The sequence below is a fragment of the Peromyscus maniculatus genome, chromosome 11 (genome assembly GCF_049852395.1).
Source record: "Peromyscus maniculatus bairdii isolate BWxNUB_F1_BW_parent chromosome 11, HU_Pman_BW_mat_3.1, whole genome shotgun sequence".
NCBI lineage: Eukaryota > Metazoa > Chordata > Mammalia > Rodentia > Cricetidae > Peromyscus > Peromyscus maniculatus.
This window is the reverse complement of record NC_134862.1, coordinates 80,072,932-80,096,948: the sequence shown is the minus strand read 5'-3', so window position 1 is coordinate 80,096,948 and position 24,017 is coordinate 80,072,932. Positions and strand designations below refer to the sequence as shown.

The 24,017-nt window shown below is 59.4% G+C and overlaps 12 non-coding genes across 12 annotated transcripts; 4 read left to right on the top strand and 8 right to left on the bottom strand.

Moving 5' to 3' along the window:
• Positions 1–5,901: 5,901 nt before the first annotated feature.
• Positions 5,902–5,973, bottom strand: Trnae-cuc (transfer RNA glutamic acid (anticodon CUC)). Its single transcript has one exon. It is a non-coding gene; the product is annotated as a tRNA-Glu (tRNA).
• A 419-nt stretch (positions 5,974–6,392) lies between these two features.
• On the bottom strand, positions 6,393–6,464 carry Trnag-ucc (transfer RNA glycine (anticodon UCC)). The gene has a single exon. It is a non-coding gene; the product is annotated as a tRNA-Gly (tRNA).
• A 564-nt stretch (positions 6,465–7,028) lies between these two features.
• Positions 7,029–7,100, bottom strand: Trnad-guc (transfer RNA aspartic acid (anticodon GUC)). Its single transcript has one exon. It is a non-coding gene; the product is annotated as a tRNA-Asp (tRNA).
• Positions 7,101–7,605: 505 nt separating this feature from the next.
• Positions 7,606–7,688, top strand: Trnal-cag (transfer RNA leucine (anticodon CAG)). Its single transcript has one exon. It is a non-coding gene; the product is annotated as a tRNA-Leu (tRNA).
• A 696-nt stretch (positions 7,689–8,384) lies between these two features.
• On the top strand, positions 8,385–8,455 carry Trnag-gcc (transfer RNA glycine (anticodon GCC)). Its single transcript has one exon. It is a non-coding gene; the product is annotated as a tRNA-Gly (tRNA).
• A 6,107-nt stretch (positions 8,456–14,562) lies between these two features.
• On the bottom strand, positions 14,563–14,634 carry Trnae-cuc (transfer RNA glutamic acid (anticodon CUC)). The gene has a single exon. It is a non-coding gene; the product is annotated as a tRNA-Glu (tRNA).
• Positions 14,635–15,058: 424 nt separating this feature from the next.
• Positions 15,059–15,130, bottom strand: Trnag-ucc (transfer RNA glycine (anticodon UCC)). Its single transcript has one exon. It is a non-coding gene; the product is annotated as a tRNA-Gly (tRNA).
• Positions 15,131–15,733: 603 nt separating this feature from the next.
• Positions 15,734–15,805, bottom strand: Trnad-guc (transfer RNA aspartic acid (anticodon GUC)). The gene has a single exon. It is a non-coding gene; the product is annotated as a tRNA-Asp (tRNA).
• Positions 15,806–16,310: 505 nt separating this feature from the next.
• Positions 16,311–16,393, top strand: Trnal-cag (transfer RNA leucine (anticodon CAG)). The gene has a single exon. It is a non-coding gene; the product is annotated as a tRNA-Leu (tRNA).
• A 758-nt stretch (positions 16,394–17,151) lies between these two features.
• Trnag-gcc (transfer RNA glycine (anticodon GCC)) lies at positions 17,152–17,222 on the top strand. Its single transcript has one exon. It is a non-coding gene; the product is annotated as a tRNA-Gly (tRNA).
• Positions 17,223–23,223: 6,001 nt separating this feature from the next.
• Trnae-cuc (transfer RNA glutamic acid (anticodon CUC)) lies at positions 23,224–23,295 on the bottom strand. Its single transcript has one exon. It is a non-coding gene; the product is annotated as a tRNA-Glu (tRNA).
• Positions 23,296–23,727: 432 nt separating this feature from the next.
• Trnag-ucc (transfer RNA glycine (anticodon UCC)) lies at positions 23,728–23,799 on the bottom strand. The gene has a single exon. It is a non-coding gene; the product is annotated as a tRNA-Gly (tRNA).
• Positions 23,800–24,017: the final 218 nt, after the last annotated feature.

Below are 24,017 nucleotides of genomic sequence, written 5' to 3'. Positions count from 1 at the left end.
GGAGTTGGAATTGAGCAGGAACAGAAGCAGCCCAATCTCTGCCAGCAGGCTCCTAGAACCATCTCCTGGGGCTCCTGCCCCTTTGGTTCTGAGTAGGGACCAGGATCATGTTTTTAGTTGAGGTTGTTACTGTTGTGATCAAATGTGTGACTGAAAGCAACCTTGGGGTGAGAAGGTTTGATTTCTTCTTTCAACTGCTTAGCACCACAGTGGTGGAAATGTGGATGGGTGGGGGAGTTGTGGAGGGCTGGGTTTATGGGGCTTAGGTGGTCAGAGTCGGGTCTTGGGGGTGGAGTGGTGAGGGGAGAGACCTAGAGGCAGGAAGTGATGCAGAGGACCTGCATGAGGGCTGCCTACCAGCTTGCTCAGCCTGCTCTCTTATCCCACACAGGGCCATCTGCCCAGGGATTGGCACTGACCACTCACCCACCTCCTCTCTTCATGTGCCCTCCCACATCCGTCATGAATCCAACAATAACCTACAAACTGGGCTGAAGGCCCGGCTCAGGGAAGACTCTTCTCGATTCCCATTCTCTCTTCTCAGAGGAGTCCAGGTTGTTGTCAAGTTCACCAGAACCAACCAGCATCGTTGACCCTTTGTCAACCTGGCACGCAACCAGGTCCCTTATTGAGCAATAACCTTTCCTTTCTTGTTCATCCCTCAGAGCTCATTTTCATCTCCACACCGCAATGTAAAAACATCAAGAACTGTCGTTGGTATTGTTTTTGTTTGTTTGTTTGTTTGTTTTCATAATATTTTACTCTTGGGAGCCCGACACCCAGCACTCAAATAAATACACAGAAACTTATTGTTGCTTATAAATGCCGGGGATTAGCTTGGCTCTTTTCTGGGCATCTTTTCTTCGCTTCAGTTATCCCATTTAAATTTTTTTCCCCTGGGAACTTTTACCTTTCTATATCCTATATGCTTTTCTTTGCTTTGATTGAATGGCTGGCTGAATGGTTATGTGGCTGGCCCCTGGCGACCTCTTCTCCTTCTCCTTTTCTTAGTACTCTCCTTACTTCTGCTCCTATTTATTCTCCCTGCCTGGCAGCCCTGCTCAGCTCTTAAAAAACACAGAGTTTGGTTGTGGTTATTGCTTTGTTTTGATTTTTTCCCCTTATTTTGTTTTGTTTGAAGTTAAAGGCACTTGTGCACGGAGAAGAAAGAATCCGGGCAAGATCATTATCCTAGAAAAGCAAAACCGAAGTCCAACACTGTCACAAGCCTAGTGTCTGACCTCTCCTGTTCACTGGCTCTATTTGGGTCCCGAGGGGGAGGACAGTCACCCTCCCTCAGCTCTGCCATTCACAGCTGCCATAGCTGCTCTCCCAGGCCTAAATGGGCTCCACTCTGAGGCCGCTGCTCCCCTTTTGTGGTTGTCCCAGGGAACCCGCATCTCCAAGACCCCTCGCCTTCGCCGGTGACAGCCTCTGCTGGGCTCTATTCCGGGGCTCTCTGAGCATGCCATGTGGAAATGCCAAGCCTCGGCTGTTCCCCACATTCCACCACTTCCGTTCGCAGTGGGGTTCACCCGCGGTTGCACCTTTGCTCATGTCCCCTCTCAGCCTCTCCCTGGGGACTCCAGACCCACCACCGCCCATCTCCAAGCCTCTGCTGCTCTCTGGGATCCATCCTTCCACACCTTCAATGCCATCACCACATAGGCGAGTCCTACACGTTTTCGAATTAGCTAGCTGGCATGGGGTTCAACCTCTGAATGCTGACATTCAGGAAGTCCCCGTCCCCGGGGGGGGGGGGGTAGGGTGTGGGGAGGTTTAACCTCGGCGGCGGCACCGATGTCTTCTTAATCACCGCTGACTTCTCAGCTCCAGTGGAGTGCCATCCAGGACTGTCCCTGCACAGCCAAGGTTACACCTTGCTGGCTCCGGGTCTCTTGTTCATAAACCACAGATGATTCTTCAGCCCCGGGCTCCGCAGGACCACACCTTCTTCATTCCAATTACCCAAAGGGCCCCAAAGGAGTGCCCGCTGAAACTTCAGGTGTGTGTGTTTGGAGGTGGGGTGAGGCACTCCGTAGTCGTCATTGTCAGCATGGCTCACGAGATTGCCTTCCAAGCTGCCCTAGAGGAGCACAGCCAGCTTGGAGCAGTCAGCTGCTTTGCCCGCCTGCCCACAGTTCGAGGGCCTTTCCCAATCCTGGGGAAGGCCAGGTGATCCGGTCTGTCACAGCAAGACTCCACTCCAGGAACCAGGGTCCTCCTGAGTTAGGGTTTGTATTATTGCGATCAAACACCGTGACCCAGAGCCACTTGGCTTAGGCTCCTAAGTCCCTCCCAGAGGGAAGCCAGGGTGGGATCCCGGAGGCAGGAACTGCTGTAGCAGGTGTCTGTGGGAGAGTGCTCCCCACCGGCTTGCTCAGCCAGCTGTCCTACACAGCTCAGGATTCCCTGCCCAGGGGTGGGACGGCCCCTGGCCACAACTCGCCACTCCCTCATCCGGTGCCCGCTCCCTTCCCCGCACCCCAACACCATGCCTACTTATGTCAACCTGGCACACAACCAGGTCCCTTATGAGCCATAACCTTTCCTTTCTTGTTCATCCCTCAGAGCTCATTTTCATCTCCACACCGCAATGTAAAAACATCAAGAACTGTCGTTGGTATTGTTTTTGTTTGTTTGTTTGTTTTGTTTGTTTGTTTTCATAATATTTTACTCTTGGGAGCCCGCCACCCAGCACTCAAATAAATACACAGAGACTTATTCTTACTTATAAATGCCCGGGATTAGCTTGGCTCTTTTCTGGGCATCTTTTCTTCGCTTCAGTTATCCCATTTAAATTTTTTTTCCCCTGGGAACTTTTACCTTTCTATATCCTATATGCTTTTCTTTGCTTTGATTGAATGGCTGGCTGAATGGTTATGTGGCTGGCCCCTGGCGACCTCTTCTCCTTCTTTTCTTAGTACTCTCCTTACTTCTGCTCCTATTTATTCTCCCTGCCTGGCAGCCCTGCTCAGCTCTTAAAACACACAGAGTTTGGTTGTTGTTATTGCTTTGTTTTGATTTTTTCCTTGTTTTGTTTTGTTTGAAGTTAAAGGCACTTGTGCACGGAGAAGAAAGAATCCGGGCAAGATCATTACCCTAGGAAAGCAAAACCGAAGTCCAACACTGTCACAAGCCTAGTGTCTGACCTCTCCTGTTCACTGGCTCTATTTGGGTCCGGAGGAGGACAGTCACCCTCCCTCAGCTCTGCCATTCACAGCAGCCATAGCTGCTCTCCCAGGCCTAGATGGGCTCCACTCTGAGGACGCTGCTCCCCTATTGTGGTTGTCCCAGGGATCCCGCATCTCCAAGACCCCTCGCCTTCGCCTGTGACAGCCTCTGCTGGGCTCTCTTTCGGGGCTCTCTGAGCATGCCATGTGGAAATGCCAAGCCTCCGCTGCTCCCCACGTTCCACCCCTTCCGGTCGCAGTGGGGTTCACCCGAGCCTGCACCTTTGCTCATGTCCCCTCTCAGCCTCTCCCTGGGGACTCCAGACCCACCACCCATCTCCAAGCCTCTGCTGCTCTCTGGGATCCATCCTTCCACACCTTCAATGCCATCACCACATAGGCGAGTCCTACACGTTTTCAAATTGGCTAGCTGGCATGGGGTTCAGCCTCTGAATGCTGACCTTCAGGAATTCCCTGTCCCCGGGGGCGGGGGGGGGTAGGGGTGTGGGGAGGTTTAACCTCGGCAGCGGCGGCACCACTGTCTTCTTAATCAGCTCCAGAGGAGCGCCATCGAGGACTGTCCCTGCACAACCAAGGTTTCACCTTGCTGGCTCCGGATCTCTTGTTCATAAACCACAGATGATTCTTCAGCCCCTGGCTTCGCAGAACCACACCTACTTCATTCCAATCACCCAAAGGGCCCCAAAGGAGTTCTTTCAGTGACTTCCCACGTGCCCGCTGAAACTTCAGGTGTGTGTGTGTGTCGGGGGGGGGGGGGGAGGACTCCGTAGTCGTCATTGTCAGCATGGCTCTCGACATTGCCTTCCAAGCTGCCCTAGAGGAGCACAGCCAGCTTGGAGCAGTCAGCTGCTTTGCCCGCCTGCCCACAGTTCATGGACCTTTCCCCATCCTGGGGAAGGCCAGGTGATGGGGTCTGTCACAGCAAGACTCCACTCCAGGAACCATGTTCCTCCTGAGTTAAGGTTTGTATTATGGCGAGTGACCCAGAGCCACTTGGCTTAGGCTCCTAAGTCCCTCCCAGAGGGAAGCCAGGGTAGGATCCCGGAGGCAGGAACTGCTGAAGCAGGTGTCTGTGGGAGAGTGCTCCCCACCGGCTTGCTCAGCCAGCTGTCCTACACAGCTCAGGATTGCCTGCCCAGGGGTGGGAAGGCCCCTGGCCACAACTCGCCACTCCCTCATCCGGTGCCCGCTCCCTTCCCCGCACCCCAACACCATGCCTACTTACCTCCTCTGGGCTGTCCCACATCCATCACTCAGGGCAGGCACACGCTATAGAGACGTTTTCTCACGCTACAGTCCCTCTTCCCAGAGGTGTCACGTTGCCCAAAGCCAGCTAGCACAGAGCCAGACATCCCTGCATCCCTGCGGTTGGCATTCCACGGACAGCTAGCGAAGGATTGCCCGGTGTCTGCCCTCCCTCCCCCGCGCCGGTCCCCCCCCCCCAGGCCTTCTCTCCGAGTCACACGGGTGGCCAGGGGACGGCCGGACGGACCCTTCCCAGATGCCGCTTCACACTGGTGTCTCCAGGCGCCCGGACTGGGAGGGCTTCTGGGACAGGGGAGGGCTGGAGTCCGGTGGGGAACAGGCTCTGTCTGGGCTCCCCCAGGATCCACTGGCATCTCCCACTATGCCTGCCATCCGGGCGGAGCTCAATCCAGCCGTCAGCACTCAAGGATCTGACTCTGGGCCTCGGACTTGCTGGCACGGGCAGGACCGAGGGAACCCACCTGGCGCTGGACCCAACAGGTGGACCGACGTTCCGCTCCAGTTTTCCGCCTCACACCTGCGCCTGCACCTCTTCCCCACACCCACGCGCCCCGGTCCCCAAGGAGCCGGAGAAATGGGGGCGTTGCAAATGTCAGACTTGGCCTCAGCTCTCCTCAGACGCTCTAGGGGCTTTCGAGGAAACCGGGGCTGGTGGTGACGCGCACTGCCCGCCCCGGCGGCGGCGCTGAATAAGGTAAGCACACCGGATGCTTTTCACCTGATCTGGCCGTCTGCCCGGAACTAACACCTCCCCAGGGCAACCCCACGACACACCGCAGGTCCCGTCCCTCCCCATCCCATCCAACACCACCCTGGAGTCTTTCAAGATATACATAAAAAGTAACATACACACAACACACCAACACCTCTACACACACACACACACACACACACACACACACACACACACACACTCACTGAAAAAAAATGGCTCCATTTGTTTGAAGCGGACTTTGAGTTGTGAAGAGCAGGGTAAAGCTCACAGGGAGCCTGTGAGGAGGAGGGGGGGCAGGCGGGGCAGCTGGGGCTTCTTCTGGAGCTCAGAGCAGGCGGGGGAGTGAGTTGGAGACTCTGTGGGGTCCATGAGTGGCTCGGAAGCGTGTGCTCCAGGGCTGCGTGGTGGGTGTGTGTGCCCGCGTGATGGTGGCGGTGTGTAAGCTGGGCGGGACGGGAAGCAGCCAGGCTGAGCTGTCCAGTCGCAGAGTTGGCGTCTTGTGTGATAGACGGTGGGCGGCAGTGGGAAGCGAGGCAAAGGGTGGGCTGTGCAGACAGGGAGCGGGCTGTGTTGTGCTGGGTGGGGGCAGCAGGGGCGAGCAGAGGCGCGATGCCCCTGAACAAAAGGGGGGCATGTGATTTGTTGGCGCCAAGGATCCCGAGTGAGGTGGCAAGAGGAGACAGAGGGCTTGGAGGAGTCGGGGGTCCAGAGAGAAAGAAGAAAGGCTTCCCTGACCGGGAATCGAACCCGGGCTGCGGGGGTGAGAGCGCCGAATCCTAACCACTAGACCACCAGGGAGCGTCGCAGTTGCCCGACGGTCCAGACACTCGCCTCCCGGAGCCAGGCTGACAGCCAGCCTCTAGGCTACAATGCCCGCCCGCCCGGCGAGAGAGCCGATGGCCCCGCATTACCGGCCTCACCAGGATGCCGTTCGGGGCTCGCGGGCACCTGCGCCTACTCCTGCCCTGCCAGCTGCCCGCCCCCGGCTGCCCTCTGGCGATTCTCCGCCAAGCTCGGCGCCTCCCCGCGGATTAGACGCTTGGCCCTGGCGGTTCTCCTCCCGCTAGACACACCCTCAAAACGTCTCGGCCCCCCTGCCTCCTCCCTTCCTTCCTTCGCTCAGTCCAGGGATCGGTCGGTCGCGCGGTCCGGACGACCTTTGAGGGGTGCCAGACAGGGCCAGCCTCGGCCCTGGACCTGGCAAAACACCGGCAGCTTGCGTTGGCCGGGAATCGAACCCGGGTCAACTGCTTGGAAGGCAGCTATGCTCACCACTATACCACCAACGCCGCACCGCCGGGACAGCACCCACACGACGCCGGGGACTGACACCGGACAGTGGACAGCGGCGACGGCGACGTGGCCTACCCCTCGGGCACCGCCCCGACGTCAAAGCCAACGCCAGCGCGCGAGCCACCGCCAACCGGTGCTCCGCCGCTGCGCGCTGTTCCCCGCCGTCCCAGCCGCGCCTCCCGCACGCACGCGCCGGGCCCTGGTGGGCGCTCTGGCCGCCACCTGACTGCAGCAGCAACCCGGCGCGCCGCCAGGGCCTCGGGGACGAGCGAGCGTCCGGGAGCGCTCGGGGCGGATCCCCACCAAGACTCGCCTGGCGCAGCGTGGGCTCCGGACACGAGAGTCGCACCCGGGCGGCTCTGACACCCGTCGCCTGGTAGGGAGGGCGACCGGTTCCGTGGCGTCGGGGTGCTGGGCCAGGAGCCAGGTGCCAGGCGAGGGGCCCGGGGGTCCGCAGGCGGGTGCGCCGGCCGGGACACGGGCGCCCGATCCCGGCGCTTGGAAAGGGAACAAGGGCCAGCGCGGCCGTGGGCGACGGTCTGGCTAAAAAGATGGCACGTCTCCTCGTCGGGGAATCGAACCCCGGTCTCCCGCGTGACAGGCGGGGATACTCACCACTATACTAACGGGGAGGACCGCGACGACGTCGTCATCGCCACGCGGGGCCCTCTCCGTCGCTCCAGACAGGCCCTGAGCTCTCCCTGGCACCACGGCCGACCTCCGCACACAAATCCAAAGTTCCCGGGACGCCGCCACAACGGCCCTGGCACCGGGACCCGAACCCGCAACCCTGGGCGATCGCCGGGTCGCCGCCCGGGCTGTTGAGCCGGGCTCTCCCAGGTGACAGCTTTCTGCCGCCCTCGCCCACGCCACCACGAGAGGCTGCGCCGACACCGGTGCGGCCCCGCGCCCGCTGGGCTGCTGCCCCGGACGCACCCCACCGCACCCCCGGGACCTGCAGCGACTTTGGCGCCTAGGAGCGTCTCCACGTCCACGCGGTGGAACCCGGGCCAGGCCCGCAGCCTCAGCACCCGGACCGCAGACACCTGCCCTGGCGCCCAGTCGCTCCGGGTCCGCTCGGCGCGCGCGTGGGCGCCGGCTGCCAGCCCCGCGAGCGGTCTCGCCCACACACCGGCCGTCAGGATGGCCGAGCGGTCTAAGGCGCTGCGTTCAGGTCGCAGTCTCCCCTGGAGGCGTGGGTTCGAATCCCACTCATGACACGCTCATCTTTTGGCCACCCCATCCCGAGAGAGAGAGAGAGAGAGCGCAGATGGCGCGTCCTTGCACAAGCCCTCCAGCGCCGCCGCTCCCCTCGCACCCGCAACCTTGGCGCCCACACCGGTGCCCTCCTCTCAGCTGCCACCAACTCCTGGAGGAGAGCGCATGGGGAGCGTGCAGGAGAAAGTGAGGCGGCCGCTCCTGAGCGCCCCGGCAGCCCGGCCAGCCAGCCAGCCAGCCAGCCTGCCTGCCCGCTGCCATTCTTTGGCCAACACAGGACTGGTCCACCCCACCCGACCCCCGGAACTCTTGGCCCAGCCCTCGCATCCGCCAGCCCTTTCGGGCCCATTCCATTCCCTCCAACAGCCGCGGGAGACGCCCACCGCACCCATCTTGGTGGTCTGTGGTCGTCGGGGATTCTCGTGTGCGGAGGTGGCCTTTCCCTGCCAACGCCTGGCAGACGCTTGGTGCTCGCACAACCACGCGCCCGCTCCGTCGGCCAGCAGGGGCAGGGGTGACGTGGGGCCTAGGCGTCCGTCCGGGAGAGGCGCGCTTGAGCCCCAGAGCCTCAGTCTGGACCGGGAACTCTCGTGGCCGTGGCCGTGGCGCTCCCAGGGCCAGGGCCCAGGATCCAGGTGATGGAGGGACTGTCGGGGAGCAGAGGCTGTGGGAGCAGTCGGGGAAGAGTGTTGGGCATGGCATGGGTGGTTCAGTGTTAGAATTCTCGCCTGCCACGCGGGAGGCCCGGGTTCGATTCCCGGCCCATGCAGAGTCCAGTCCCTTTTGGTCCTCAGCCACACGTCCAGTGTCCCGGCCGGCCGCCAGTCCTTCCTAGTCCCCAGTCGTGCGCGCGCACTCTGCACACCACACAAGGACTCTTCTTGGCCAGCGCCAGTGCCAGCTGCGCTCCAGTGAGCCAGCGCCTACCCACTAACCTGGTCGCTCTCCTCAACTCAGCCAGCCAGACCCAACTGCAAAGACACTGCATCCCTCCTCACCTCCTGGGCACTTCAAAGCACCTGACATACCTAGCACATCTCCTCTGCACACTGGTGCCAGCAGCCAGCGCCTCCGTGGTTCTTAGACCACGCCCCCGACATCACCCACACCCCACACCTCCAGCCTCCCACCCCACACTACCGGCCCCACACAGCCTGCCTCTCTCACGATGGAGACTTACCTGGCGGACCTCTCTTGATGAGGGTCCGAATCGCGTCCCTGATTCTGGACCTCCTTGTGCCTCCTATGCTGAGGAGGGACAACTCCGGTAGGGACCAGGATGCCTTATTTCCCCTAGCGCATTGCCCACAGCAACTCTTCCAGACCCTTGAGTGCATCCCAGCTCCCGTGACTCGGCAGGGCAGGAGGTGTTTCCTCAGGCCCTCTTCCACCATGTGGAGGTGGAGAACCCCACCGCTCCCGCGTCTCACTCGGCCCAGAGCCCACCCACACCCTTGGTCAACCACAGGGTCTTTGGCCCTACAGGACACTACTCCCTCCCTGCTAAAATCTCTCTGTCTCTCTGTCTGTCTGTCTGTCGGTCGGTCTGTTACATGCACACACAAACACACAGAGGGAGAGAGTGAGATGGGGGAGGGGGGAGACGGAGAGGGAGTGTAGAGAGTCAGAGACAGAGACAGAGAGACAGAAGTCTAGGCACAGGCCGGAGAGGCACAAACACAGATCATTCAATCTTAGTTCCTTCTGTGCCATCGCAAAGCCCTTGCTTGCAGGTCACGGCAATGCTCCCTGGTTTTCTGAGACCTGGGCTAGTCCAGGTGACCTATTGGCCAGCGTGTGTGCCCTGCATCCTCACCACCCCGCCCTCCCGATTGACCGGCCAGGCTGACAGTCCATCCTCTCTAGCAAGCTCAGTGTGTCCAGAGCCTCTGCGCTTCACACCTTCTCCAGCCTCCCATCCGCTGGACCATGTGTCCCTTCCTGCGTTCCGACTCTCCTCTCTGCTCCGGAAGGCGGTGGCTTCCACGAAGGAAAGCCTTCACCCATCTGGCACCGGACCCATCCACAGCACACTGGCCAGGGAAAGGTCCTGTCTAACCACAGGCAACTGGCTGGCCTCTGCTGCCTGTTAAGTCCCTGACCTGCCTGCTCTCTGTCTTCAACAGAGGCCAGTGGGTGTGGTCGGGACTCCCCCAGCTTTTCAGTAAAGAGAGTGCAGAAACAGAACCAAGCGGGGTTCCTCACTGGACATTGGTCTGCAATCAGAGCTGAAACTAGGTCCCATATCAAGAGCAGGAGAGACCGGATGTTGGGACTAGGACATGCAGTTGTTACCCTGGCAATAATGACGGCCACTCCTGAGGCTGCTACTCCTGCTTCTTCTTTTTCCTCTTCTTCTTCCTCTTCTTTTTCCTCTCCTTCTTCTCATTCTTCTCCTTCTTCTTCTCCTCCTTCTCCTTCTCCTTCTCCTTCTCCTTCTCCTTCTCCTTCTCCTTCTCCTTCTCCTTCTCCTTCTCCTTCTCCTTCTCCTTCTCCTTCTCCTTCTCCTTCTCCTTCTTCTTCTTCTTCTTCTTCTTCTTCTTCTTCTTCTTCTTCTTCTTCTCCTTGTTCTTCTTCCTCCTCTTCTACTAATTCTCCTTCTTTCTCTTCTACTGCTACTACAAATACTACGATTATGTTTCTCATTTTACTTCTCCCTTTCCTCTCCCTCCTCTTCCTTCTCCTCCTACTACCTCTTCTCATCCTTCTTCTTCTTCTTCTTCTTCTTCTTCTTCTTCTTCTTCTTCTTCTTCTTCTGCTGCTGCTGGTGGTGGTGATGGTCAGGGATGTTGGAATGAGAGGGAGTTGGAATTGAGCAGGAACAGAAGCAGCCCAATCTCTGCCAGCAGGCTCCTAGAACCATCTCCTGGGGCTCCTGCCCCTTTGGTTCTGAGTAGAGACCAGGATGATGTTTTTAGTTGAGGTTGTTACTGTTGTGATCAAATGTGTGACTGAAAGCAACCTTGGGGTGAGAAGGTTTGATTTCTTCTTTCAACTGCTTAGCACCACAGTGGTGGAAATGTGGATGGGTGGGGGAGGTGGGGAGGGCTGGGTTTCTGGGGCTTAATGGTCAGAGGGTCTTGGGTGTGGTGTGGTGAGGGGAGAGACCTACCTAGAGGCAGGAAGTGATGCAGAGGACCTGCATGAGGGCCGCCTACCGGCTTGCTCAGCCTGCTCTCTTATCCCACACAGGGCCATCTGCCCAGGGATTGGCACTGACCACTCACCCACCTCCTCTCTTCACGTGCCCTCCCACATCCGTCGTGTATCAAACAATAACCTACAAACTGGGCTGAAGGCCCGGCTCAGGGAAGACTCTTCTCGATTCCCATTCGCTCTTCTCAGAGGAGTCCAGGTTGTTGTCAAGTTCACCAGAACCAACCAGCATCGTTGACCCTTGGTCAACCTGGCACACAACCAGGTCCCTTATTGAGCCATAACCTTTCCTTTCTTGTTCATCCCTCAGAGCTCATTTTCATCTCCACACCACAATGCAAAACATCAAGAACTGTCGTGGTTTTTGTTTTTGTTTGTTTGTTTGTTTTCATAATATTTTACTCTTGGGAGCCTCCAACCCAGCACTCAAATAAATACACAGAGACTTATTCTTACTTATAAATGCCCGGGCTTAACTTGGCTCTTTTCTTTCCATCTTTTCTTCACTTTAATTATCCCATTTAATTTTGTCCCCCTCTGAACTTTTACCTTTCTCTATCCTGTATGCTTTTCTTTGCTTTGATTGAGCGGCCGGCTGAATGGTTGTGTGGCTGGCCTCTGGCGTCCTCTTTCCCTCTCCTTTTCTCGATACTCTCCTGACTTCTGCTCCTATTTATTCCCCCTGCCTGGCAGCCCTGCTCAGCTCTCTCCATCCTAAATATTGGCCGCTCAGCCCTTTCTTAGACCAAGAAGGTGTTTGAGGCGGTCAAAATAACACAGCTTCACAGAGTTAGACAAATGCAACATCAAAGAGTGCCATCCTTCTTTGTATCATTAAGCAAACATTCCACATCATGATCGAATGGAACACATCTACAGCAAATATGCCACAACCAAGAACTTCATAGGTGCCACAGTCTTTTTCAAGCCAGAGATTCAACGTTCAGTGTTCTTAAAACACACAGAGTTTGGTTGTTGTTATTGCTTTGTTTTGATTTTTTTTTCCTTCTTTTGTTTTGTTTGAAGTTAAAGGCACTTGTGCACGGAGAAGAAAGAATCCGGGCAAGATCATTATCCTAGGAAAGCAAAACCACCGAATTCCAACACTGTCACAAGGCCAGCGTCTGGCCTCTCCTGTTCACTGGCTCTCTTGTGGGTCCCGAGGGGGAGGACAGTCACCCTCCCTCAGCTCTGCCATTCACAGCACCTGGAGCTGCTCTCCCAGGCCTAGATGGGCTCCACTCTGAGGCCGCTGCTCCCTTTGGTAGTTGTCCGGGGTACTCGCCTCTCCAAGACCCCCGCCTTCGCCGGCGACCGCCTGCCTCTGCTGGCCTCTCTTCAGGGGCTCTCTGAGCATGCCATGTGGAAATGCCAGGCCTCGGCTGTTCCCCACGTTCCACCCCTTCCGGTCGCAGTGGGGTTCACCCGAGGCTGCACCTTTGCTCATGTCCCCTCTCAGCCTCTCCCTGGGCACTCCAGAGCCACCGCCCACCCCAAGCATCCGCTGCTCTCGGGTATCCATCCTTCCACACCTTCAATGCCATCACCACATAGGCGAGTCCTACTCGTTTTCAAATTGGCTGGCTGGCATGGGGTTCAGCCTCTGCATGCTGACCTTCAGGAACTCCCCGCTCCCCGGGGGAGGGTAGGGGGAGGGGAGGTTTCACCTCCGCGGGGACGCTGCTGTATTCTTAATCACTGCTGGCTTCTCAGCTCCAGTGGAGCTGACATTCCCTTCCAAGATGTCCCAGAGGAGCACATCCAGCTTGGAGCAGTCAGCTGCTTTGCCTGCATGCCCACAGTTCAAGGGCCTTTCCCAATCCTGGGGAAGGCCAGGTGATGGGGTGTGTCACAGCAAGACTCCACTCCAGGAACCAGGTTCCTCCTGAGTTAGGGTTTGTATTATTGCGATCAAACACCGTGACCCAAAGCCACTTGGGCGGAGAAGCGTTCCTTTCACCCTAAGGCTCCTATGTCCCTCCCAGCGGGAAGCCAGGGTAGGATCCCGGAGGCAGGAACTGCTGTAGCAGGTGTCTGTGGGAGAGTGCTCCTTACTGGCTTGCTCAGCCAGCTGTCCTACACAGCTCAAGATTGGCTGCCCAGGGGTGGGAAGCTCCCCCCACCCCCGCCACAACTCGCCACTCCCTCATCCCGAGCCTGCTCCCTTCCCCGCACCCCAACACCATGCCTACTTACCTCCTCTGGGCTGTCCCACATCCATCACTCAGGGCAGGCACACGCTATAGAGACGTTTTTCTCACACTACAGTCCCTCTTCCCAGAGGTGTCGCGTTGCCCAAAGTCAGCTAGCACAGAGCCAGACATCCCTGCATCCCTGCGGTTGGCATTCAACGGACAGCTAGCGAAGGATTGCCCGGTGTCTGCCCTCGCTCCCCCGCGCCGGTCCCCTCCTCCAGGCCTTCTCTCCGAGTCACACGGGTGGCCAGGGGGCGGCCGGACGGACCCTTCCCACTTGCCTCTTCACACTGGTGTCTCCAGGCGCCCGGGACTGGGAGGGCTTCTGGGACAGGGGAGGGCTTGAGTCCGGTGGGGAACAGGCTCTGTCTGGGCTGCCCCAGGATCTACTGGCGTCTCCCACTATGCCTGCCATCCGGACGGAGCTCAATCCAGCCGTCAGCACTCAAGGATCTGACTCTGGGCCTCGGACTTGCTGGCACGGTCAGGACCGAGGGGACCCACCCGGCGCTGGACCCAACAGGTGGACCGGCGTTCCGCTCCAATTTTCCGCCTCACACCTGCGCCTGCACCTCTTCCCCACACCCATGCGGGGGCCCCGGTCTCCAAGGAGGCGGAAAACTGGCGCGTTGCAAACACCAGACTTGGCCTCAGCTCTCCTTAGACGCTCAAGGGGCTTTCGAGGAACCCGGGGCTGGTGGAAACGCGCACTGCCCGCCCCGGCGGCGGCGGCGCTGAGTAAGGTGACCACACCGGATGCTTTTCGCCTTGATCCGGCCGGCCGTCTGCCCCTCAGTAACACCTCCCCAGGGCAACCCCACGACACACCGCAGGTCCCGTCCCTCCCCATCCCATCCAACACCACCCTGGAGTCTTTCAAGATATACATAAAAAAATAACATACACACAACACACCAACACCTAAACACACACACACACACATACACACACACACACACACACACACACACACACACACACACACACTCACTTACTCACTCACTGAAAAAAAAAAAGGCTCCATTTCTTGGAAGCGGACTTTGAGTTGTGAAGAGCAGGGTAAAGCTCACAGGGAGCCTGTGAGGAGGCAGGTGAGGCAGGCGGGGCAGCTGGGGCTTCTTCTGGAGCTCAGAGCAGGCCGGGGAGTGAGGTGGAGACTCTGTGGGTCCATGAGCGGCTCGGAAGCGTGTGCTCCAGGGCTGCGTGGTGTGTGTGTGTGCCCGCGTGATGGTGGCGGTGTGTAAGCTGGGCGGGACGGGAAGTAGCCAGGCTGAGCTGTCCAGTCGCAGAGTTGGCGTCTTGTGTGAGACAAGGCGGGCGGCAGTGGGAAGCGAGGCAAAGGGTGAGCTGTGCAGACAGGGAGCGGGCTATGTTGTGCTGGGTGGGGGCAGCAGGGGCGAGAGAGGCGCGATGCCCCTGAACAAAAGGGAGGCGTGTGATTTTTGGCTCAAGGATCCCCCGTGAGGTGGCAAGAGGAGCCAGAGGGCTTGGAGGAGGCGAGGGTGCAGAGAGAAAGAAGAAAGGCTTCCCTGACCGGGAATCGAACCCGGGTCGCGGCGGTGAGAGCGCCGAATCCTAACCACTAGACCACCAGGGAGCGTTGCAGTCGCCCGACGGTCCCGACTCTCGCTTCGCGCAGCCAGGCGGGCAGCCAGCCTCTTGGCCACACTGTCCGCCCGCCCGCCCGCCCAGCGCAAGCCGATGGCCCCACATTTACCGGCCTCACCAGGATGCCGTTCGGGGCTCGCGGGCACCTGCGCCTACTCCTGCCCTGCCAGCTGCCCGCCCCCGGCTGCCCTCTGGCGATTTCCGCCAAGCTCTGCGCCTCCCCGCGGATTAGACGCTTGGCCCTGGCGGTTCTCCTCCCGCTAGACACACCCTCAAAACGTCTCGGCCCCCCTGCCTCCTCCCTTCCTTCGCTCAGTCCAGCGATCCGTCGGTAGCGCGGTCACCGGACGACCCGAGAGGGGTGCCAGACAGGGCCAGCCTCGGCCCTGGCCCTTGGCAAAACACCGGCAGCTTGCGTTGGCCGGGAATCGAACCCGGGTCAACTGCTTGGAAGGCAGCTATGCTCACCACTATACCACCAACGCAGCACGGCCCGGACGGCACAGACGCGACGCCGGGGACTGACACCGGACAGTGGACAGCGGCGACGGCGACGGCGCCTACCGGCTCCCTCGCTGAGTCCTCCCCTCGGGCACCGCCCCGACGTCAAAGCCAACGCCCACGCCCGAGCCACCGCCAACCGGGGCTCCGCCGCTGCGCGCTGTTCCCCGCCGTCCCAGCCGCGCCTCCCGCACGCACACGCCGGTCCCTGGTGGACGCTCTCGCCACCTGACTGCAGCAGCAACCCGGCCCGCCGCCAGGGCCACGGGGACGAGCGAGCGTCCGGGAGCGCTCGGGGCGGGTCACCAGCAAGACTCGCCTGGCGCAGCGTGGGCTCCGGACACGAGAGTCGCACCCGGGCGGCTCTGACACCCGTCGCCTGGTCGGGAGGGCGACCCGATCCCAGACGTCGGAGGGCTGGGCCAGGTGCCAGGTGCCAGGTGCCAGGTGCCAGGTGCCAGGCGAGGGGCCCGGGGGTCCGCAGGCGGGTGCGCCGGGCGGAACATGGGCGGCCGATCCTGGCGCTTGGAAGGGGAACAAGGGCCAGCACGGCCGTGGGCGACGGACTGGCTAAAAAGATGGCACGTCTCCTCGTCGGGGAATCGAACCCCGGTCTCCCGCGTGACAGGCGGGGATACTCACCACTATACTAACGGGGAGGACCGCGACTACGTCCCCATCGCCACGCCGGGCCCTCTCCGTCGCTCCAAACAGGCCCTGAGCTCTCCCTGCCACCACGGCGACCACCGGACACAAACCCAAAGTTTCCGGGACGCGGCCACAACGGCCCTCGCACTAGGACCCGAACCCGCAACCCTGGGCGATCGCCGCGTCGCCGCCCAGGCTGTTGAGCGGGGCTCTCCCAGGTGACAGCTTTCTGCCGCCCTCGCCCACGCCATCAGGAGAGGCTGCGCCGACACCTGCGCGGCCCCGCGGCGGCTGGGCTGCGGCCCCGGACGCACCCCCACCGCACCCCCGGGACCTGCAGCGACTTTGGCGCCTAGGAGCGTCTCCACGTCCACGCGGTGGACCCCGGGCGAGGCCCGCAGCCTCAGTACCCGGACCGCAGACACCTGCCCGGGGGCCCCGTCGCTCCGGGTCCGCTCTGCGCGCGCGTGGGCGCCGGCTGCCAGCCCGGCGAGCGGTCTCGCCCACAGACCCGCCGTCAGGATGGCCGAGCGGTCTAAGGCGCTGTGTTCAGGTCGCAGTCTCCCCTGGAGGCGTGGGTTCGAATCCCACTCCTGACAAGCTCATCTTTTGGCCACCCCACGCGGAGAGAGAGAGAGAGAGAGAGAGAGACTGAGAGAGAGAGAGAGAGAGAGAGAGAGAGAGAGAGAGAGAGATCGCAGCTCGCGCCTCCTTGCACAAGCCCTCCAGCTCCGCCGCTCCCCTCGCCCCCGCAACCTTCGCGCCCACACCTGTGCCTAGACGAGCGCCCTCCTCTCAGCTGCCACCAACTCCTGGAGGAGAGCGGATGGGGAGCGTGCAGGAGCAAGTGAGGCGGCCGCTATGAGCGCCCCGGCAGCCCGGCCAGCCTGCCCGGTGCCATTCTTTGGCCAACACAGGACTTGGTCCACCCCCACCCGACCCCCGGAACTCTTCGCCCAGCCCTCGCGCCCGCCAGCCCTTTCGGGCCCATTCCATTCCCTCCAACTGCCGCGGGAGACGCCCACCGCACCCATCTTGGTGGTCTGTGGTCGTCGGGGATTCTCGTGTGCGGAGGTGGCCTTTCCCTGCCAACGCCTGGCAGACGCTTGGTGCTCGCACAGCCACGCGCCCGCTCCGTCGGCCAGCAGGGGCAGGGGTGACGTGGGGCCTAGGCGTCCGTCCGGGAGAGGCGCGCTTGAGCCCCAGAGCCTCAGTCTGGACAGGGAACTCTCGTGGCCGTGGCCGAGGCGCTCTGCTGGCCGGTCCAGCCAGCCAGCCAGGGCCCAGGATCCAGCTGATGGAGGGACTGTCGGGGAGCAGAGGCTGTGGGAGCAGTCGGGGAAGAGTGTTGGCCATGGCATGGGTGGTTCAGTGGTAGAATTCTCGCCTGCCACGCGGGAGGCCCGGGTTCGATTCCCGGCCCATGCAGAGTCCAGTCCCTTTTGGTCCTCAGCCACACGTCCAGTGTCCCGGGCGCCCGCCAGTCCTTCCTAGTCCCCAGTCGCGCGCGCACTCTGCACACCACACCAGCTGCGCTCCAGTGAGCCAGCGCCTACCCACTAACCTGGTCGCTTCTCCTCAACTCAGCCAGCCAGACCCAACTGCAAAGACACTGCATCCCTCACTCACTTCCTGGACACTTCAAAGCACCTGCCATACCTAGCACATCTCCTCTGCACACTGGCGCCAGCAGCCAGCGCCTCCGTGGTTCTTAGACCACGCCCCCGACATCACCCACACCCCCACATCTCCAGCCTCCCACCCCACAGTACCGGCCCCACACAGCCTGCCTCTCTCACGATGGAGACTTACCTGGCGGACCTCTCTTGATGGGGGTCCGAATCGCGTCCCTGATTCTGGACCTCCTTGTGCCTCCTTTGCTGAGGAGGGACAACTCCGGTAGGGACCAGGGTGCCTTATTTCCCCTAGCGCATTGCCCACAGCAACTCTTCCAGACCCCTGAGTGCATCCCAGCTCCCGTGACTCGGCAGGGCTGCAGATGTTTCCTCGCGCCCTCTTCCACCATGTGGAGGTGGAGAACCCCACCGCTCCCTCGTCTCACTCGGACCAGAGCCCACCCACACCCTTGGTCAACCACAGGGTCTTTGGCCCTACAGGACACTACTCCATCCCTGCTAAAATCTCTCTGTCTCTCTGTTTCTCTATCTCTGTCTGTCTGTCTGTCTCTCTGTTACATGCACACACAAACACACAGAGGGAGAGAGTTAGATGGAGGAGGGGGAAGACGCAGAGGGAGAGTAGAGAGACAGAGATAGAGACAGAGACAGAGAGACAGATAGAAGTCTAGGCACAGGCCGGAGAGGCACAAACACAGATCACTCAATCTTAGTTCCTTCTGTGCCATCGCAAAGCCCTTGCTGGCAGGTTACCGCACTGCTCCCTGGTTTTCTGAGACCTGGGCTAGTTCAGGTGACCTATTGGCCAGTGTGTGTGCCGAGCATCCTCACCACCGCGCCCTCCCGATTGACAGGCCAGGCTGACAGTCCGTCCTCTCCAGCCAGCTCAGTGTGTCCAGAGACTCTGCGCTTCACACCTTCTCCAGCCTCCCATCCGCTGGACCGTGTGTCCCTTCCTGCGTTCCGACTCTCTTCTTTGCTCTGGAAGGCAGTGGCTTCCACGAAGGAAAGCCTTCACCCATCTGGCACCGGACCCATCCACAGCACACTGGCCAGGGAAAGGTCCTGTCTAACCACAGGCAACTGGCTGGCCTCTGCTGCCTGTTAAGTCCCTGACCTGCCTGCTCTCTGTCTTCAACAGAGGCCAGTGGGTGTGGTCGGGACTCCCCAGCTTTTTAGTAAAGAGAGTGCAGAAACAGAACCAAGTGGGGCTCCTCACTGGACATTGGTCTGCAATCAGAGCTGAAACTAGGTCGAATATCAAGGGTAGGAGAGACTGGATGTTGGGACTAGGACATGCAGTTGTTACCTGGCAATGATGACGGCCACTCCTGAGGCTGCTACTCCTGCTGATTCTTCTTTTTCCTCTTCTTCTTCTCCTTCTCCTTCCCCTTCCCCTTCTTCTTCTTCTTCTTCTTCTTCTTCTTCTTCTTCTTCTTCTTCTTCTTCTTCTTCTTCTTCTTCTTCTTCTTCTTTTTCTTCTTCTTCTCTTCTACTAATTCTCCTTCTTTCTCTTCTACTGCTACTACAAATACTACGATTATGTTTCTCATTTTTCTTCTCCCTTTCCAATCCCTCCTCTTCCTTCTCCTCCTCCTACCTCTTCTAATACTTCTTCTTTCTTCTTCTTCTTCTTCTTCTTCTTCTTCTTCTTCTTCTTCTTCTTCTTCTTCTTCTTCTTCTTCTTCTTCTTCTTCTGCTGGTGGTGATGCTCAGGGATGTTGGAATGAGAGGGAGTTTGAATTGAGCAGGAACAGAAGCAGCCCAATCTCTGCCAGCAGGCTCCTAGAACCATCTCCTGGGGCTCCTGCCCCTTTCCTTCTGAGTAGGGACCAGGATCATGTTTTTAGTTGAGGTTGTTACTGTTGTGATCAAATGTGTGACTGAAAGCAACCTTAGGGTGAGAAGGTTTGATTTCTTCTTTCAACTGCTTAGCACCACAGTGGTGGGAGTGTGGATGGGTGTGGGAGGTGGGGAGGGCTGGGTTTATGGGGCTTAGGTGGTCAGAGTCGGATCTTGGTTGTGGTGTGGTGCGGGGAGAGACCTAGAGGCAGGAAGTGATGCAGAGGACCTGCATGAGGGCTGCCTACCGGCTTGCTCAGCCTGCTCTCTTATCCCACACAGGGCCATCTGCCCAGGGATTGGCACTGACCACTCACCCACCTTCTCTCTTCACGTGCCCTCCCACATCCCTCATGAATCAAACAATAACCTACAAACTGGGCTGAAGGCCCGACTCAGGGAAGAGTCTTCTCCATTCCCATTCGCTCTTCTCAGAGGAATCCAGGTTTTTGTCAAGTTCACCAGAACCAACCAGCATCGTTGACCCTTTGTCAACCTGGCACACAACCAGGTCCCTTATTGAGCCATAACTGTTCCTTTCTTGTTCATCCCTCAGAGCTCATTTTAATCTCCACACCATCATGTAAAAACATCAAGAACTGTCGTTGGTATTGTTTTTGTTTGTTTGTTTGTTTTCATAATATTTTACTCTTGGGAGCCCCCAACCCAGCACTCAAATAAATACACAGAGACTTATTCTTACTTATAAATGCCTGGGCTTAACTTGGCTCTTTTCTGGCCATCTTTTCTTCACTTTAATTATCCCATTTAATTTTTTCCCCCTCTGAACTTTTACCTTTCTCTATCCTGTATGCTTTTCTTTGCTTTGATTGAGCGGCTGGCTGAATGGTTGTGTGGCTGGCCTCTGGCGTCCTCTTTCCCTCTCCTTTTCTCGATACTCTCCTGACTTCTGCTCCTATTTATTCCCCCTGCCTGGCAGCCCTGCTCAGCTCTCTCCATCCTAACTCTTGGCCGTTCAGCCCTTTCTTAGACCAAGAAGGTGTTTGAGGCGGTCAAAATAACACAGCTTCACAGAGTTAGACAAATGCAACATCAAAGAGTGCCATCCTTCTTTGCATCATTAAGCAAATATTCCACAACATAATCGAATGGAACACATCTACAGCAAATATGCCACAACCAAGAACTTCATAGGTGCCACAGTCTTTTTCAAGCCAGAGATTCAACGTTCAGTGTTCTTAAAACACACAGAGTTTGGTTGTTGTTATTGCTTTGTTTTGATTTTTTTTCTCCTTGTTTTGTTTTGTTTGAAGTTAAAGGCACTTGTGCACAGAGAAGAAAGAATCCGGGCACGATCATTATCCTAGGAAAGCAAAACCGAAGTCCAACACTGTCACAAGCCCAGGGTCTGGCCTCTCCTGTTCACTGGCTCTCTTGTGGGTCCCGAGGGGGAGGACAGTCACCCTCCCTCAGCTCTGCCATTCACAGCACCTGCAGCTGCTCTCCCAGGCCTAGATGGGCTCCACTCTGAGGCCGCTGCTCCCCTTTAGTAGTTGTCCGGGGTACCCGCCTCTCCAAGACCCCCGCCTTCGCCGGCGACCGCCTGCCTCTGCTGGGCTCTCTTCGGGGTCTCTCTGAGCATGCTCTGTGGAAATGCCAGGCCTCGGCTCTTCCCCACGTTCCACCCCTTCCGGTCGCAGTGGGGTTCACCCGAGGCTGCACCTTTGTTCATGTCCCCTCTCAGCCTCTCCCTGGGCACTCCAGAGCCACCGCCCACCCCAAGCCTCCGCTGCTCTCTGGGATCCATCCTTCCACACCTTCAATGCCATCACCACATAGGCGAGTCCTACTCGTTTTCAAATTGGCTGGCTGGCATGGGGTTCAGCCTCTGCATGCTGACCTTCAGGAAGTCCCCGCTCCCCGGGGGAGGGTAGGGGGAGGGGAGGTTTCACCTCCGCGGGGACGCTGCTGTCTTCTTAATCACCGCTGGCTTCTCAGCTCCAGTGGAGCTGACATTCCCTTCCAAGGTGTCCCAGAGGAGCACAGCCAGCTTGAAGCAGTCAGCTGCTTTGCCCGCCTGCCCACAGTTCAAGGGCCTTTCCCAATCCTGGGGAAGGCCAGGTGATGGGGTCTGTCACAGCAAGACTCCACTCCAGGAACCAGGTTCCTCTGGAGTTAGGGTTTGTATTATTGCGACCAAACACCGTGACCCAAAGCCACTTGGGCAGAGAAGCTTTCATTTCACCTTAAGGCTCCTAAGTCCCTCCCCAGAGGGAAGCCAGGGTGGGATCCCGGAGGCAGGAACTGCTGTAGCAGGTGTCTGTGGGAGAGTGCTCCCTACCGGCTTGCTCAGCCAGCTGTCCTACACAGCTCAGGATTGCCTGCCCAGGGGTGGGAAGGCCCCTGGCCACAACTCGCCACTCCCTCATCCGGTGCCCGCTCCCTTCCCCGCACCCCAACACCATGCCTACTTACCTCCTCTGGGCTGTCCCACATCCATCACTCAGGGCAGGCACACGCTATAGAGACGTTTTCTCACGCTACAGTCCCTCTTCCCAGAGGTGTCGCGTTGCCCAAAGGCAGCTAGCACAGAGCCAGACATCCCTGCATCCCTGCGGTTGGCATTCCACGGACAGCTAGCGAAGGATTGCCCGGTGCCTGCCCTCCCTCCCCCGAGCCGGTCCCCCCCCCCCCAGGCCTTCTCTCCGAGTCACATGGGTGGCCAGGGGGCGGCCGGACAGACCCTTCCCAGATGCTGCTTCACGCCTGGTGTCTCCAGGCGCCCGGGACTGGGAGGGCTTCTGGGACAGGGGAGGGCTGGAGTCCGGTGGGGAACAGACTCTGTCTGGGCTCCCCCGGATCGACTGGCATCTCCCACTATGCCTGCCATCCGGGCGGAGCTCAATCCAGCCCTCAGCACTCAAGGATCTGACTCTGGGCCTCGGACTTGCTGGCACGGTCAGGACCGAGGGGACCCACCCCGCGCTGGACCCAACAGGTGGACCGACGTTCCGCTCCAGTTTTCCGACTCACACCTGCGCCTGCACCTCTTCCCCACACCCATGAGCTCCCGTCTCCAAGGAGCCGGAGAAACGGGGGCGTTGCAAACGCCAGACTTGGCCTCAGCTCTCCTTAGACGCTCAAGGGACTTTCGAGGAAACCGGGGCTGGGTACACGCACTGCCCACCCCGGCGGCCGGCGGCGCTGAGTAAGGTGACCACACCGGATGCTTTTCGCCTTGATCCGGCCGTCTGTCCCGCAGTAACACCTCCCCAGGGCAACCCCACGACACACCGCAGGTCCCGTCCCTCCCCCTCCCATCCAACACCACCCTGGAGTCTTTCAAGATATACATAAAAAAATAACATACACACAACACACCAACACCTACACACGCACACATACACACTCAGTCACTCACTCACTCACTCACTCACTCACTCACTCACTCACTCACTGAAAAAAAATGGCTTTATTTGTTTGAAGCGGACTTTGAGTTGTGAAGAGCACGGTAAAGCTCACAGGCAGCCTGTGAGGAGGCAGGTGAGGCAGGTGGGGCAGCTGGGGCTTCTTCTGGAGCTCAGAGCAGGCGGGCGACTGAGGCGGAGACTCTGTGGGGTCCATGAGTGGCTCTGATGCGTGTGCTCCAGGGCTGCGAGGTGGTTGGGTGTGCCCGCGTGATGGTGGCGGTGTGTAAGCTGGGCGGGACGGGAAGCAGCAAGGCTGAGCTGTCCAGGCGCAGAGTTGGCGTCTTGTGGGAGACACGGTGGGCGGCATTGGGAAGCGAGGCAATGGGTGAGCTGTGCAGACAGGGAATGGGCTGTGTTGTGATGGGTGGGGGCGTGAGCGCAGCAGGGGCGAGCAGAGGCGCGATGTCCCTGAACAAAAGGGAGGCGTGTGATTTGTTGGCGCCAAGAATCCCACGTGAGGTGGCAAGAGGAGACAGAGGGCTTGGAGGAGGCGGGGGTCCAGAGAGAAAGAAGAAAGGCTTCCCTGACCGGGAATCGAACCCGGGCCGCGGCGGTGAGAGCGCCGAATCCTAACCACTAGACCACCAGGGAGCGTCGCAGTCGCCCGACGGTCCCGACACTCGCTTCGCGCAGCCAGGCGGGCAGCCAGCCTCTTGGCCACAATGCCCGCCCGCCCGCCCGTCCGGCGAGAGAGAGCCGATGGCCCCGCATTACCGGCCTTACCAGGATGCGGTTCGGGGCTCGCGGGCACCTGCGCCTACTCCTGCCCTGCCAGCTGCCCGCCCCCGGCTGCCCTCTGGCGATTCTCCGCCAAGCCCGGCGCCTCCCCGCGGATTAGACGCTGGGCCCTGGCGGTTCTCCTCCCGCTAGACACACCCTCAAAACGTCTCGGCCCCCCTGCCTCCTCCCTTCCTTCCTTAGCTCAGTCCAGGGATCGGTCGGTCGCGCGATCACCGGACGACCTGAGAGGGGTGCCAGACAGGGCCAGCCTCGGCCCTGGCCCTTGGCAAAACACCGGCAGCTTGCGTTGGCCGGGAATCGAACCCGGGTCAACTGCTTGGAAGGCAGCTATGCTCACCACTATACCACCAACGCCGCACCGCCGGGACGGCACCCACACAACGCCGGGGACTGACACCGGACAGTGGACAGCGGCGACGGCGACGTGGCCTACCCCTCGGTCTCCGCCCCGACGTCAAAGTTAACGCCAGCGCACGATCCACCGCCAACTGGGGCTCCGCCGATGCGCCCTGTTCCCCGCCGTCCCAGCCGCGCCTCCCGCACGCACACGCCGGGCCCTGGTGGGCGCTCTC